General features: G+C 49.5%; 1 protein-coding gene across 2 annotated transcripts in view; it reads left to right on the forward strand.

Moving 5' to 3' along the window:
* The window catches only part of GABRB3 (gamma-aminobutyric acid type A receptor subunit beta3), a 447,629-nt gene that overhangs the window by 298,899 nt on the left and 132,795 nt on the right, over positions 1-15,935 (forward strand). The window lies entirely within an intron of this gene.

Below are 15,935 nucleotides of genomic sequence, written 5' to 3' on the forward strand. Positions count from 1 at the left end.
GTTGTCCCAAGACACTTCGGTGGACCGTCTAAAATCTGAACAATATCATTCTGCAGTGAGTTTACCCTGGGAGAGACCCATGATCATGTCCTCTGCCACCCTGACCCAGTCTGGTGTGTCGTAATTCAGTCCTAAAGCCTCAAAAATCTTATCCACAGACACATTCAGGGGCAGTCATAGGTAAAGAAAAAGCCCAAATTTGAGCACCCTCCCGGACTAAAGAAATGATTATCCCCATCCTTTGACTCTCATCTCCTGAAGATCTGGGTCTAAGGGAAAAATGCAGCTTACAACTCTCTCTGAATGTACAGAACTTCTCTTTTTCCCGGAGAAAATATCAGGGAACCTGACCGTAGGAGAGTGTAAAGAGACATCTATGGAGCCCGAGTGTTTACAGGCTAATTGTGTCATAGAACCCTGAACAGACTTAACCGTATCAGTAAGTTCCCTCTGGAGTTGATTATGGGAAGTAGCCAGAGTTCTATGTTCCACAGACAAGTCCTGTATCATTTGAGTCAAATTTGACATCTGATCCGCAAGGGTACAAAGCGGATCCGTAGCAAAAAGTAAAAAAAACTGTCTACGGTCAGTTATAATGTCACACTGCAGCTCTGCAGGTAAATGCAAACTCCACAAGATGGCAGCAGAGTGGAGGGAAGACTGAAGTACTGCTCAGAGCAGACAAGCAGCACTGCAGGGAAGCTACCACCAGGTGGCAGCAGAATAGTCAAACAAGTCAGGTTGATACCAGAGAGTAGTGCAGTACCAAGGGAAATAACAAACACAGAGTCAGAGGAACACCAAAACGGTCAGTACCGGTCAGAAGCAGAAATACCAATAGCAAGAGACAGGATCAGGTCAGAGCCAAAGCAGAGTCGGGTACCGTGGAGTCCAAACCAGGGGTTCTCCAGAGTCAGCTACACAAACCATAGGCAGGAAATATCACTGACACTGCCTGCAGGGAGCAGTGCAGAGAAATAGCCGACCTGACACCAGAACGAGACAGAGAAATGTTAACCTCTAAATGACCAGACAGGGAACAGGAGAGACAAGAAAAACCTGGTCTGGATCATGACAGACCGAGTTTTAGGGCAGCATGGTGGCTCAGTGGTTAGCACTGCAGCATTGAAGCGCTGGAGTCTTGGGTTCAAATCCCACCAAGGACAACATCTGCAAGGAGTTTGTATGTTCTCCCCGTATTTGCGTGGGTTTCCTCCGCATACTTTGGATTCCTCCCACATTCCAAAGACATACTGATAGGGATTCTAGATTGTGAGCCTAATCGGGGATAGCGATGATAATGTGTGTAAAGCGCTGCAGAATATTTTAGCGCTATATAAAAATAAAGATTATTATTATTTATTATGACACTATACCATAAAAATCAGACAGCACTCATCCAAGTTATACACTCGTATGAACGAGCCCTATGTCCCTGACTCTCACAGAAGAATGTAAGGACCCATAGACTTACTATTGAGCCCATGCAGATCATGCATAAGCTGCTCACCTCAAAGTGATGTTCTGACGGATAAGTAGTGCTCTAAGGGCTCGGCCCTCCAAAGATCACTATGCAGAGGCTAAAATGTATCAAAACATTTACAATCATAGTTATATTGTAAGCAGTGTTTTGAGGAGATTGCCAGTTCCTGTAAATTACACTTACAAAAATCAAACAATTCACGTCACAATACAAATAGCAATGGATTTATGTAAATATAGCATCATCATATATGTAGTATAGTATTGGCTCACCAGGCTGATTTGTAATTCCAAAGCATTTGACAGAAACCTACTTACAAAAGCTTAAAATTTGAGTAGTTCTTCATTTTCACCTTAAATTTTAATTGCTCTGGGATGCCCCTCTTTCTATATGCAGTGCATTCTATCATGTACATACTGTACTATATTTCCACTTTTGTCTCGAAAATATCTTATTTTCGTGCTTCCTTTATCCTAATTTCAGCTACAGCTTTGTATTATAAAACTAAATCATGATTTCTAAAAAGGAGAAGGAAAAAAGGAAAATGTTTGAGTCTGTAATTTTACAGTTGTTCTTTAGTTGGTCTTGTCTTCTAAAATATGACCATCTGTCTATAGAGTGAGGTCAATCAAAACGCTGAAATCTATACTGTTTAGTTCTTGTTAAAGACATGTTTTTTTTTCCTTTATATCTATTGAATCAACTCAAAAAAATGGAGGGAAAAAAAGCCAAATTGGACATCACTTCACACAAAACCCCAAAATTGCTAGCACCTTTCCAAAATTGTGGGTAAACAACTTTGTTTCTAGCACATGATGCTCGTTCAAACTCACATGTTGCAGGTAACATGTGTGGGCAATATGAAAATCACACGTAAAACCAAATAAAAAAGGAAAAAGTTGACTATCTTTGCATTGTGTGTCTGTGTGTGCCACACTAAGCATGGAAAACAGAAGAGAACTGTTTGTGAACTTGAGTATCAAAACTTGAGATGTGCTGTGTGCCTGCGCGTGTGTATGTGGTGCGGTGCTGTGTGTATGTGTGTGAGAGAGGGGTGGTGGGGGAAGGACAATGATATTGGTGGGGGGAGGCAATGATGGAGGTGATGGGCAATGATGGCGGTGGAGGGAGGCAATGATGGAGGTAATGGGCAATGCTGGTAGGGGAGGCAATGATGGAGGTGATAGGCAATGATGGTGGGGGAGGCAATCATGTAGGTGATGGGTGATGGTGGTGGGGGAAGCAATGATGGTGGTGGGGGAGGCAATGATGGAGGTGATGAAATGGACAATAATGCTGGTGGGGGAGGAGGCAATGATTGAGGTGGTGCAATGGGCAGTGATGTGGGTGGTGGGGGAGAATGATAGGGGTGGTGGGGGAGAAGGCAATGATGGAGGTGGTGATGAGGACAATGATGGGGGTGGAGAGGGGCTGCATTATACTTTATGAGGGGGCAACATTATATTCTGTGGAGGACTGCATTATTCTCAGGGGACTATAATATATGCTAGGGGTCTACATTATACTATATGAGGGGGCTACAGTATAATCTATGGGGGCTGCATTATATTCTGTGGTGGGGCTGCATTATTCTCTCAGGGGACTACATTATATTCTGGGGGCTACATCATACTATATGAGTAGGGAAGCATTATGCCCTATGAAGGGGCTACAGTATACTCTATGGGGGGGCTGCATTATATTCTGTGGTGGTGCTGCATTATACTATATGAGGGGGGCTGCATTATACCCTAGGGTGCTACATTATATTCTATGGTGGGGACTGCGGTATACCTTATGAGGGGGCTGCATTGTATTTTGTGGGGTGCTGCATTATACTCTAAGAGGGGGGCTGCATTATATTTTATGAGGGAGGCTATATTATATTCTATGAGAGAGGCTACATTATATTCTATGAGGCGGCTACATTATATTCTTTGAGGGGGATACCCCTCTATGATTCTACCCCAACCCCTGCTACATAATTAAGACGTGTACTACCTTATATTATACCCTGATATTAGCGTGTTTTACCACACAATTGGTGGTCTTGTATTTATCTCTATGTACAGTAGCTACATAATGGGCCCCAAGAATGATTTTCTCTGGTGGGCCCAAGGTGCTCCAATCCAGCTCTGTCTGTTTCTGCTGTATTGCGGGACCAATCCTATGTTGTACAGTTGCAATGTGAATGATTAAAGTGCACAACCAAGCACAGAGTCTTGTGAACAGTTTAGACACCATTTAGCAAGGTGTCTTATTCTAAAGATGCCAATATTTGTCACAGGAACCTTTTAGTTTTACAAGTTTCCATCTCCTGCCATTCCCTCATCTCCAATGTCCAGTTTTTTAATACTTGCTTACTTTTCTATTGTTTAAATCAAATTTGACTTATACTATGCTGCCATGGCGCACATCATTCCAACGTTACAGTGTGACATGTCATAACATCACAACATGCGTTATGTAGTTGTAGGGGACTGATGGGTTACTATGAAAGCTGGGGGTCAGCCAGACAGCCCCGTCATTCTCCTCTCGGTCCTCCTATGAAGCTCAACTATAGGTTGAGCCCAGTAGAAGACTGAAAATTTCACTATATGCTGCAATGCTTTGGTATAGCATTATAGAGTGCAAGCGATCAAACAATTGTAGGTAAGTTCCCCAACTGAAGTAATAAAGTAAAAAATTAAAAGGTTTTAAAAATATTGAAAAAAAAAGAAAAACGTAGACGTTCAAATCAACCATCTTTTCCCTGTTAGAAATGAAGATAGAAAAAAAAATATTTGGTATTGCTGTGTTCGGAAAAGTCTCATCTATTAAAATATAAATTTGCCAGTATTATTTTTTTTTTTGTTCACATTAAAAATGTAGTAATAAGCAATCAAAGCATCAGATGTTCTTGAAATTGATATTAATGAAATTATCACCTCATTGGGCAAAAACAATCTACCAGCTCCATCAACACAAAAATAAAAATGTTAGGGGTCCTGGAAAATGGTGACACACCGCAAAAAGAAAAGTTTTTACAATAGTTCAATTTTTTATAACCACTAAATAGAAAAAAAAATCAATGCATGTTTAATATTGCTGTTTTGGGACTAATGTTGACAATAATGTAATCAGGTCATTTTTGTTGCAAAACAAACGCCGTAAAAACATCTCAACAGCAGAATTGCATTTTTTCATCCGATTTGCAATTTTTATCCTGTGTTTCCTGGTGGCATTCAAATCTACAACTTTTCAACAAGTTTTTATGCATAAAAGGGTACTCAAGGTTGGTGGTTGATAAAAGAAGACCTCAACGCATTTCTCCTAACAGGATCGTCAGGAGGTAGATCATATGCTGCACATGTCACTTTAATGTCTGTGTCACTTGCACTCATTTTGCATTTTTTCTTCTTGTTGCCTACCCAACTACCTCTATCTTGGCAACCTCTATAAATCTCCTTTCCTGGACAATTGAGTGACCATACTGTACGTTGCACTAACCCAGGGGAATATAGGAGATTTAGGGTACAGCCACTGTGGAGCGGGGGCGCCAATCTCGATTGTGTTCAGGGTGCCAACCTCCGCTGTCAGGTAGTTCAACAATAGGGCTCCTATCTAGGGCCACGGTAGGTGGCACGGTTGGTTGTTTCACTGTGTGGTTGTCTTGTTTTAGTTAAAGGTTTAATAAAGGTTATATTTTATGTAATTTATATCGGACATTAAGCTGATGTAAGGCTCCTGGATAGTACAGGAGGTTTGGGAGCGGAAGCAGTGGAGCTGTGGGTCACAGGATGAAGAAGCCGGCTGCCGTGGCTAACCCCTATGCCCGCTGCTAAAGAAAAATAAATATTCACGACTCTCCATGCCCATGGGAAAGGACAGCAGTGAATATTAATTTGTGGTTAATAGCGGCAACAGTACGCGCAGCCACTGTGGCCAGGTGAACACGTGTGCCCGCTACTAAAGTGAATGAATATTCTCTGCTCTCCACACTGGGACTATAGAAGTGGAGAGCAGTGAATGTTCATTTCCTTAAGTAGCGGGCACACTTGATCGCCTGGTCGCAGGAAGCCGACTACTGTGTGAGCTATTAAAGATCAATGAATATTCACTGCTCTCCACTCCTATAGTCCTGACATGGAGAGCAGTGAGTAATCTGGCAGCTGTCCTCTGCTTGTAGACAGCGCATGATGTCAGTTCCATGTGCTGCCTACAAGCATAAATCAGCAGCTGGCATCAGAACAAGATGCTGCGAGGGAGCGCAGGGAAGGAAAGTATAATGATTTATTTTTTTTAAATATTTTTCGGATGGGGGCCATGTATACCAGGATAGAAATGAGGTGGCCATACTGTACATACCAGGATAGGGATGAGGAGGCCATGCATACAAGTATTGGGACAAGGAGGCCATGCATACCAGGATGGGGATGAGGACACCATGCATACCAGTATAGTGATGAGGGGGCCATGCATGCCAGATTGGGGATGAGAGGACCATGCATACCAGGATAGGGATGAGGGGTCCATGCATACCACGATAGGGATGAGGAGGCCATGCATACAAGGATGGGAATGAAGAGACCATGCATACCAGGATAGGTATGAGAGGGCCATGCATTCCACAACAGGGATGAGGGGGCCATGCATAACACGATGGTGATGAGTACACCATGCATACCAGGATAGGGATGAGAAGGCCATGCATACCAAGATAGGGATAAAGGGGCCATTCATGCCATGTATACCAGAATGGGGATGAGGGGACCATGCATACCAGGATGGGGATAGGCAACATGCATACCAGGATAGGGATGAGGTGGCCATGCATAGCAGGATAGGGATGAGGGGGACATGCATACCAGGAAGGGATGAGGGCACTATGCATACTAGGATGGGGATGAGCACCATGCAAGGCCATGATTACCAGGATGGGGATGAGAAAGGCCATGTGTACCAGAAGGACCATGCATTCAAGGATGGGGTTTGTTAGGCGTCAGATTCCGGACACTGCACAGCGGGAATCCAGAGCCAGAGATCCAGCGGTCTCCCATTCTCCTCCGACCGCTCCGGGTGCTGCTCAGCAATCACAGCGAGCTAGGCGTGCTACTCAGACTTGCTCTGACAGCCTGGATGTTTCTGCCACCTCTGGTGCAGCAATGGTAGCGCATCCTGTTTTGCAGGGAACCGCTCCAGAGGCTAAGTCCTCATGCCGTGCTACTGGGCATGCCCGCACGGTGACCTCTCACTGGAGAACAGGGGTCACATGCTCAGGTCCTGCGTCGGATCTGATTGGTCCTTTCCATGGTACTGGAAGGTCCCGGAAGCGCATGGCTATAAAAAGCCTGCATGGCGGCTCGGCCATGCGCTAGTGTGGCATATTATGCTGTGTGTGTATGGTGATGGATGCATGGACTGGTGACTGACTTATTATGAAACCCCTTCCCTTGGATAATACGATTGGTGACTGTGTGTTGGGTTAGTCAGCTCCAGGTTGTGGCAAGCTACATGCCATTGTGCGATCCGCGCCTACACTAGCATCCGTCGGTGCCCGGTTCTCGGCGCCGACGCTTGCGGCTTTAGCTGCTGCTGCGCTGCAATACCAGCAGCTATTGGTGTTCACGGCTGCCACGCCACACGCCGGCTCCTGTGACATTAACAGGGCCAGCGCCTTCGCATATATTTTTGCCAAGCGACTCTGTGTCTGAACAGAGCCGCTCCTAGCGTTCGGGTGACGTTAACCCGGGCGCACTACAGCACCTTCTGGTGCATCTGCCATTGTCCAGCAGCGGTCTAGTCACCTACCGCACGGTGGACCCCGGGCGGCGAACGCACCTCCTATTATTTATATTTGGTGCGTTCCGCCGTCCCTAACATTACACTAGCGCCAGGGTCTGGCTGGCAATGGCAGACGTGCAGCAGTTGCAGCCCTATATTCGGCAGCTGGAGAGTAGGTTGGCAGCTATTGAGAGCGCCAACTCAGCAGCGAATACCGCGCTAGCTGCTGCCCAGACAGTCGCCGAGGCTGTCTCACGTGCGCCCGCTCTTTTGCCCATGCCGACACTTTCTCGCCTCCCGCTAAATTTTCGGATGACAGCGCCACCTGTAGGGGATTTGTCAGTCAGTGCTCAATTCAGCTTGAGTTACTGGCTGCACGGTTTCCTACAGAGCGGGCTAAGGTGGGGTTTATTGTGTCACTTTTGTCTGGCAGAGCATTACAGTGGGCCACGCCATTGTGGGAATGTGATCCCGTGGTTCAGGGTGCTGCGCAGTTCCTCGCGGCCCTGAAGCAGGTCTTTTTGGGACCACGGATCACGCACGACACCTCTTTACAATTACTCTTCCTAACACAGGGGTCACCCTCGGTCAGCCATTATGCCGTCCGGTTCCGGACATTGGCTTCCTAGTTAGAGTGGCCGGACAAGGCCTTAGTCCCGGTGTTTTGGAGAAGGTTGGCTGAGCACGTTAAAGACGCTCTAGCTACCAGAGAGGTTCCCACAAGTCTGGAGGATTTGATTGCTGTTTCCACCCGCATTGACCTCCGGTTTACGGAGCGCGGGCTGGAACGGGCACAATCCAGACGGGTTAACTTGGCTCCCACATTCACCGAACCACTAATATACCCCGCACAGGAGCTTTCACCCTCTGAACCTATGGAGGTGTCTCGCACTGGCTCTAAGCCACGACCGATGTGAAGCTCTGCACGATGCTATCAGTGCCGACAGTTTGGTCACCCAGCTAGCACGTGTCCTCTGCGGGTGAAAAGGCGTCCACGCCCAGTGGCCGTAGGTAGTGGGTAGTCCAATATGAAACCCTTCTCACCCAAACCGGTATTCCGGGGCATCTTAGACAGTGGGTCCTCCACCTGGGAGGCAGAGGTTACCGTGGACTCTGGGGCCGAGGGGAACTTTATGTCTTCTACCTTCGCCCAGAGACACGCCATTCCCCTGGTATTATTACCTCAGCCTCTGACCATCAGGGTGGTTAACGGAGCACCGTTACCCTCTCAGGTGACCCATCAGACAGTTCCACTAGGGCTCACTATCTCACCCTCTCATCATGAGACTCTGTCCCTGCTAATCCTGCCAGACGGCATCGATCAGGTGCTGCTCGGGGTTCCCTGGCTTCGGTGTCACTCTCCTCATATCGAGTGGGCAACAGGGAAGATACTGGCCTGGAGCAAGGACTGCGAGGGGAGATGTCTGAGGGGCAGTCTTGAGGTGGCTTCCACTGAAGTGCCTGCGGATCTCTCCGCACTACCTAAACCCTACCACCAATACGCGGACGTCTTCTCCAAAAAATCTGCAGAGACGCTCCCGCCGCACCATCCTTACGACTGCCCGATAGACCTCATGCCAGGCACAGAACCTCCTAGAGGCTGTGTGTATCCACTATCTCTCCCTGAGACTGAAGCTATGTCATAATACATCTGGGAGAACCTGGCTAGAGGCTTTATCAGAAAGTCGGTGTCACCGGCTGGTGCAGGGTTCTTCTTCGTTCAGAAGAAGAACGGAGAGTTACGCCCCTGCATTGACTACAGAGGTCTCAATGCGATCACGGTTAAAAACAAATACCCTCTACCATTGATCTCTGAGTTGTTCGACAGGTTGCGAGGGGCCCAGATCTTTACTAAGTTGGATCTGCGAGGGGCATACAACCTGATCCGCATTCGCGAAGGAGACGAATGGAAGACAGCTTTCAATACCAGGGATGGCCATTATGAATATCTGGTTATGCCTTTTGGGCTTTGTAATGCGCCAGCTGTCTTCCAGGATTTTGTCAACGACGTCTTCCGCGACATGCTTTCTACCTCGGTGGTGGTATATCTGGATGATATACTCATCTTTTCGCCAGATTTGACTACCCACCGGAGGGACGTCTGCAGGGTCTTCGACCGTCTGCGGGCGAATTCCCTCTTTGCCAAGCTGGAGAAGTGCCAGTTTGAGCAGGAGTCCTTGCCGTTCCTGGGTTATATCATCTCAGCCCAGGGGCTGGCCATGGATCCTGCCAAACTGCAAGCGGTAATGGACTGGCAAGAACCTCATTCACTCAAAGCAGTTCAGCGCTTTCTGGGCTTCGTGAACTATTACCGCCAGTTTATACCACACTTTTCCACCCTGGTAGCTCCTTTGGTTGCTCTCACCAAAAAAGGAGCTAACCCCAATGCTTGGTCTGAACAGGTCTCCAAGGCCTTCTCGGCTATAAAGTCTCATTTTGCTGGCGCTCCCATCCTACATCGTCCCGATGTGAACAAGCCATTTATACTAGAGGTAGATGCCTCATCTGTCGGTGCAGGAGCAGTTCTTTTCCAAAAGGACGCTCAAGATCGGAAGCATCCCTGCTTCTTCTTCTCAAAGACCTTCTCACCGGCAGAGAAGAATTACTCCATCGGTGACAGGGAGCTGCTAGCCATGAAGTTGGCCTTTTCAGAATGGAGACATCTCCTGGAGGGGGCTCGGTTTCCCTTCCAGGTATATACGGACCATAAAAATCTGGTCTATTTACAGACTGCCCAGCGCCTGAACTCTCGTCAGGCTAGGTGGTTGATCTTCTTTTCCTGCTTCCGCTTCACCCTGCACTACCTTTCTGGAGAGAAGAACATCCGTGCGGATTCTCTCTCACGCTCAGTGGTATCGGCGGAAGAAGGAGAGGCTGAGCCTCGGTTAATTCTCCCGCCAGAGAGTTTTACGACCATGGCTCCAGTCGCTCTTGAGTCAGTGCCACCAGGCAAGACCTTGGTGCCTCCTCAGCTACGGCCGGAGGTCCTCGCCTGGGCACATGCCTCCAGGGTGGGTGGTCATTTTGGCAATAAACGGACCACCGAACTCCTGGCAAGGTCACATTGGTGGCCACATATGGCTCGAGATGTCAAGGAATACGTGCAAGCATGTGTCTCGTGTGCTCGAAACAGACCCTCTAGACAGAGGCCGGCGGGGCTGTTATATCCCCTGCCAGTGACGGATAGACCGTTGGAGATGGTTGGCATGGATTTCATAGTTGGCCTGCCCAAGTCTGGTGGCAGTATGGTCATCTGGGTGGTCACCGACCATTTTTCCAAAAATGGTGCACCTGGTGCCACTCGCACGCCTGCCTTCCGCTCGAGGTCTAGCCACTTTGTTTATTAAGCACATATTCCATTTGCATGGCATGCTGGACAAGATTGTGAGTGACCGAGGTCCCCAGTTTGCTTCTCGGTTTTGGAGGGAGCTCTGCAGCCTACTCAGCATCGAGCTAAATCTGTCCTCCGCCTACCATCCCGAGACGAATGGCTTGGTCGAGAGAGCCAATCAGACCTTGGTCACCTATCTACGGCATTTTGTCTCTGCCAGGCAGGATGACTGGGCGTCCTTGCTACCTTGGGCTGAATTTGCCCTAAACAATGCGGTGGCTGATTCCACTGGACAGACGCCCTTCCTCTTAAACTACGGCCAACATCCACGCGTCCCTGTCCCGATGCCAGTGTCCTCCACTGACTCCAGGGTGTCAGACTGGGCAGTGGAGGCCCGGGACATCTGGGATCGCACTCAGGATGCTATCCGTGCCTCTAAGGAGAGGATGAGGGCGTCCGCTGACACGCATCGGCGACCCGCTCCAAGCTTCTCCCCTGGCGACATGGTGTGGCTCTCCACCCGAAACATCAAACTACGGGTCTAGTCCCCTAAGGTCGCGCCGTGATATATTGGACCTTTCAAGGTCCTTGAGCGAATTAGCTCGGTGGTCTACCGCCTGGCTCTTCCTCCACATTTAGCCATTTCGGACGTGTTTCATGTGTCCCTCCTCAAACCAGTTCACATGGTCCGGTTTTCTGAGTCATCGGCCGGGTCGTCAGACTTATCGTCTGACGAGTTTGAGGTTAATGCCATCGTAGGGCGCAGGTTTGTCCGTGGCAAAAAAATTTATTTAGTGGATTGGAAGGGTCATGGGCCTGAGGCTCGAACCTGGGAGCTGGTGTAGAACATCCACGCACCGCTCCTGATCGCAGTGAAGGGGGCCTTAGGAGGGGGGGTAATGTTAGGCGTCGGATTCCAGACACTGCACAGCGGGAATCCAGAGCCAGACATCCAGCGGTCTCCCATTCTCCTCCGACCGCTCCAGGTGCTGCTCAGCAATCACGGCGAGCTAGGCGTGCTACTCAGACTTGCTCTGACAGCCTGGATGTTGCTGCCACCTCTGGTGCAGCAATGGTAGCGCATCCTGTTCTGCAGGGAACCGCTCCAGAGGCTAAGTCCTCATGCCGTGCTACTGGGCATGCCCGCACGGTGACCTCTCACTGGAGAGCAGGGGTCACATGCTCAGGTCCTGCGTCGGATCTGATTGGTCCTTTCCAGGGTACTGGAATGTCCCGGAAGCGCATGGCTATAAAAAGCCCGCATGGCGGCTCGGCCATGCGCTAGTTGAGCATATTATGCTGTGTGTGTATGGTGATGGATGCATGGACTGGTGACTGACTTATTATGAAACCCCTTCCCTTGGATAATACGATTGGTGACTGTGTTGGGTTAGTCAGCTGCAGGTTGTGGCAAGCTAACATGCCATTGTGCGATCCACGCCTACACTAGCGTCCATCGGTGCCCGGTTCTCGGCGCCGACGCTTGCGGCTTTAGCTGCCGCTGCGCTGCAATACCAGCAGCTATTGGTGTTCGCGGCTGCGACACCACACGCCGGCTCCTGTGACGTTAACAGGGCCAGCGCCTTTGCATATATTTTTGCCAAGCGACTCTGTGTCTGAACAGAGCAGCTCCTAGCGTTCGGGTGACGTTAACCCGTGCGCACTACAGCACCTTCTGGTGCATCTGCCATTGTCCAGCAGCGGTCTAGTCACCTACCGCACGGTGGACCCCGGGCGGCGAAAGCACCTCCTATTATTTATATTTGGTGCGTTCTGCCGTCCCTAACATTGATGAGGGGGCCACACATACCAGGATGGGGTTGAGGGGACCATATGTATGAGGATGGGGATGAGCGCCATGCATACCAAGATAGGGATGGGGATGGGCGCCATGCATACCAGTATAGGGATGGGGATGGGTGCCATGCATACCAGGACAGGCATGAGGATGCATACCAGGATAGGGATGAGGGTACCATGCATACCAGAATAGGGATGGGGGACTATGCATATTAGAAAGAGGATAAGGGGGCCATGTATACCAGGATGGGGATGAGGGGATCATGCATACTAGGATGGGGTTGGGCACAATGCATACCAGAATAGGGATGGGGCTGGGCACCATGCATACCAGGATAGGGATAAAGATGCCTTGCATACCAGGATAGGGATGAGAGGGCCATGCATAACAGAATGAGGATGATGGAAACATGCATACCAGGATAAAGATGAGTATGGGAGCCATGCATACCTGGATAGAGATGGGGATGAGCCCCATGCATATCAGGATAGGGATGAGGCGGCCAGGCATACCATGATAGGTATGATTAGGCCATGCATACAAGGATATGGATGAAGAAACCATGCATACCATGATGGGGATAAGGAGGCCTTGCATACCAGAATAGGTATGTGAGGGGGCTATGAATACCATAGTAGGGATGAGGAGGCCATGCATGCCTGCATACCAGGATGGGGATGAGGACACTATGCATACCAGGATAGGAATAAGGGGGCCATGCATACCATGATAGGGATGAAGGGGCCATGCATGCTATGCATACCAGAATAGGGATGAGGGGATCATGCATACCAGGATAGGGATGGGCACCATGCATACCAAGATAGGGATGAGGTGGCCATGCATACTGGGATAGGAATGAGGAGGCCATGAATATCAGAATAGGGATGAGAAGGCCATGAGTACCAGGATGGGGATGAGGGGACCATACATACCAGGATGGGGACGAGCGCCATGCATACCAAGATAGGGATGGGGAGGGGCGCCATGCATACCAGGTTAGGGATGGGGATGGGTGCCATGCATACCAGGATAGGCATGGGAATGGCCGCCATGCATACCAGGATAGGGATGAGAGCACCATGCATACCAGAATAGGGATGGGGTACTATGCATATTAGAAAGAGGATAAGGGGGTACATTCATACCAGGATGGGGATGAGGGGACCATGCATATCAGGATGGGGATGGGCGCCATGCATACCAGAATAGGGAAGGGGCTGGGCACCATGCATACCATGATAGGCATGGGGATGGGCACCATGCATACCAGGACGGGGATAAGGAGGCCTTGCATACCAGGATAGGTATGAGAGGGCCATGAATACCATGATAGGGATGAGGGGGCAATGCATGCCTGCATACCAGAAGGGGGATGAGGTGGTCATGATGCCTGCATACCAGAATGGGGATGAGGTGGCCATGCATACCAGGATGAGGATGAGGACACTATGCATAACAGGATAGGGATGAGGGGGCCATGCATACCACGATAGGGATGAAAATGCCATGCATGCTATGAATAAAAGTATGGGGGTGAGGGGATCATGCATACTAGAATAGGGATGGGCACCATGCATACAAGGCTAGGGATGGGCACCATGCATACCAGGATAGGGATGAATTGGCCATGCATACCAGGATAGGGATGAGGAGACCATGAATACCAGGATGGGGATGAGAAGGCCATGCATACCAGAATGGGGATGAGGGGACCATGCATACCAGGATGGAGATAAGGAGGCCTTGCATACCAGGATAGGGATGAGAGGGCTCTGCATAACAGAATGGGGATATGGGAACCATGTATACCAGGATTGGGATGGGGATGGGCACCAAGCATACCAGGATAGGGATAGGGTGGCCATGCATACCACGATAGGGATGAGGATGCCATGCATACAAGGATAGCGATGAAGAGACCATGCATACCAGGATAGGGATAAGGAGGCCTTGCATATCAGGATAGGGATGAGGGGGCCATGCATGCCATGCATACTAGGATGGGAATAGGCACCTTACATACCAGGATAGGGATGAGCACCATGCATACCAAGATGGGGATGGGTGCCATGCATACCAGGATAGGGATGGGTGCCATGCATACCAGGATAGGGATAAGGGGGTCATGCACACCAGGATATGGATGAGGGGTCCATGCATGCCAGGATGGGGATGAGGGGACCATGTATACCAAGATAGGGGTGGGTGCAATGCATACCTGTATAGGGATGGGAATGGGCACCTTGCATACCAGGTTAGGGATGAGGGGGCTGTGCATACCAGGAAAGGGATGAGGGGGCCATGCATACCAGTATAGGGATAGGGATGGTTGCCTTGAATATCAGGATAGGGATGAGGGGGCTATGCATGCCAGCATAGAGATAAGGGGGCCACTCATAACAGGATAGGGATGAAATGGCCATGTTTACCAGGATGGGGGATATTAGTACACAATTGATCACATTTTTTGCTTCACTTTTTTTCTCTATTTTCCTCCTCTAAAACCTAGGGACATAACTACAATATGAGGACCTGGATGGGGAAATGACTACGATATGGGGACCTATCTACAATATTGGGACCTGGATGGGGCCATAACTACAATATGTATGTTAGGTGCCGGGTTCCTGTCGCTGCACAGCAGGAATCCCGAGCCTTGCATTTGGCAGTCTCCCATTCCTCTCTTGCCGCAGAGGCGGCTGCTCAGCAGACTCATTGATCCCGGCGCTCTGCTGAGACCAGCTCTGTGGGTTTGGTTGCTGCTGCCACCTCTGGTCCAGCTATAGCAACACATGCTGGTCAGCAACGAGCTACTCCAGGGACTAAGTACTCCTTTCGGTCCACTGAGCATGCCCGTAAGAGATCGGTGGTCACATGCTCAGGTCCTTCTCCAGCTCGGATTGGACCATCAGGAAGGTCAGGAAGGTCCCGGAAGGACGCTGCTATAAAAGGTTCACATGGCCGCTCGGCCATGCGCTAATATAGAGAAAGATTTAGACCATGTGGAGTGAGTGTTGTATGCATGTATGAATATCTCTGGTGAATGACTCATTGGAAACCCCTACCCTTGGTACGCATGTGTTGTGTAAACTAGCCTGCTAGCGCCCAGGCTGAGGTCCAAGTAGACGTAGAATCAGAGACTGGCATCAACATCCACCGGTGGCTTTGTCTGTACGCCACGGTGCACTCCTCTGTGGTCAGCGTTCATTAGAGGCGTCCGCAGGTGCGACGCCGCATGCTCAGAAGGTCTAGAGGGACTCAGACCTCGTATCCTTGGGGCTGAGTTCTGTGACCACATACTGAGCGCTCTCTTGCCGAGTGCTGTGAGTTTAACAGGCTCCGGCATGTATGTTCAGCGGTAGTGTGGCTCTGTGTCGTAACATTACTAAGCAGCAGTTTACCACCCCTGCACGGTGGACCCCGGGCTGCGAACGCACCTTACTATTATTTTATTATTTGATGCGCTCCACCAGCCCTAACAATGGGGACATAACTACAATATGAGGACCTGGATGGAGACATAACTATAATACGGGGACCTGGCTGGGGACATA

Source organism: Dendrobates tinctorius, unplaced genomic scaffold (genome assembly GCF_039654945.1).
Source record: "Dendrobates tinctorius isolate UK_male_01 unplaced genomic scaffold, ASM3965494v1 ptg000121l, whole genome shotgun sequence".
Classification (NCBI taxonomy): Eukaryota; Metazoa; Chordata; class Amphibia; order Anura; family Dendrobatidae; genus Dendrobates; species Dendrobates tinctorius.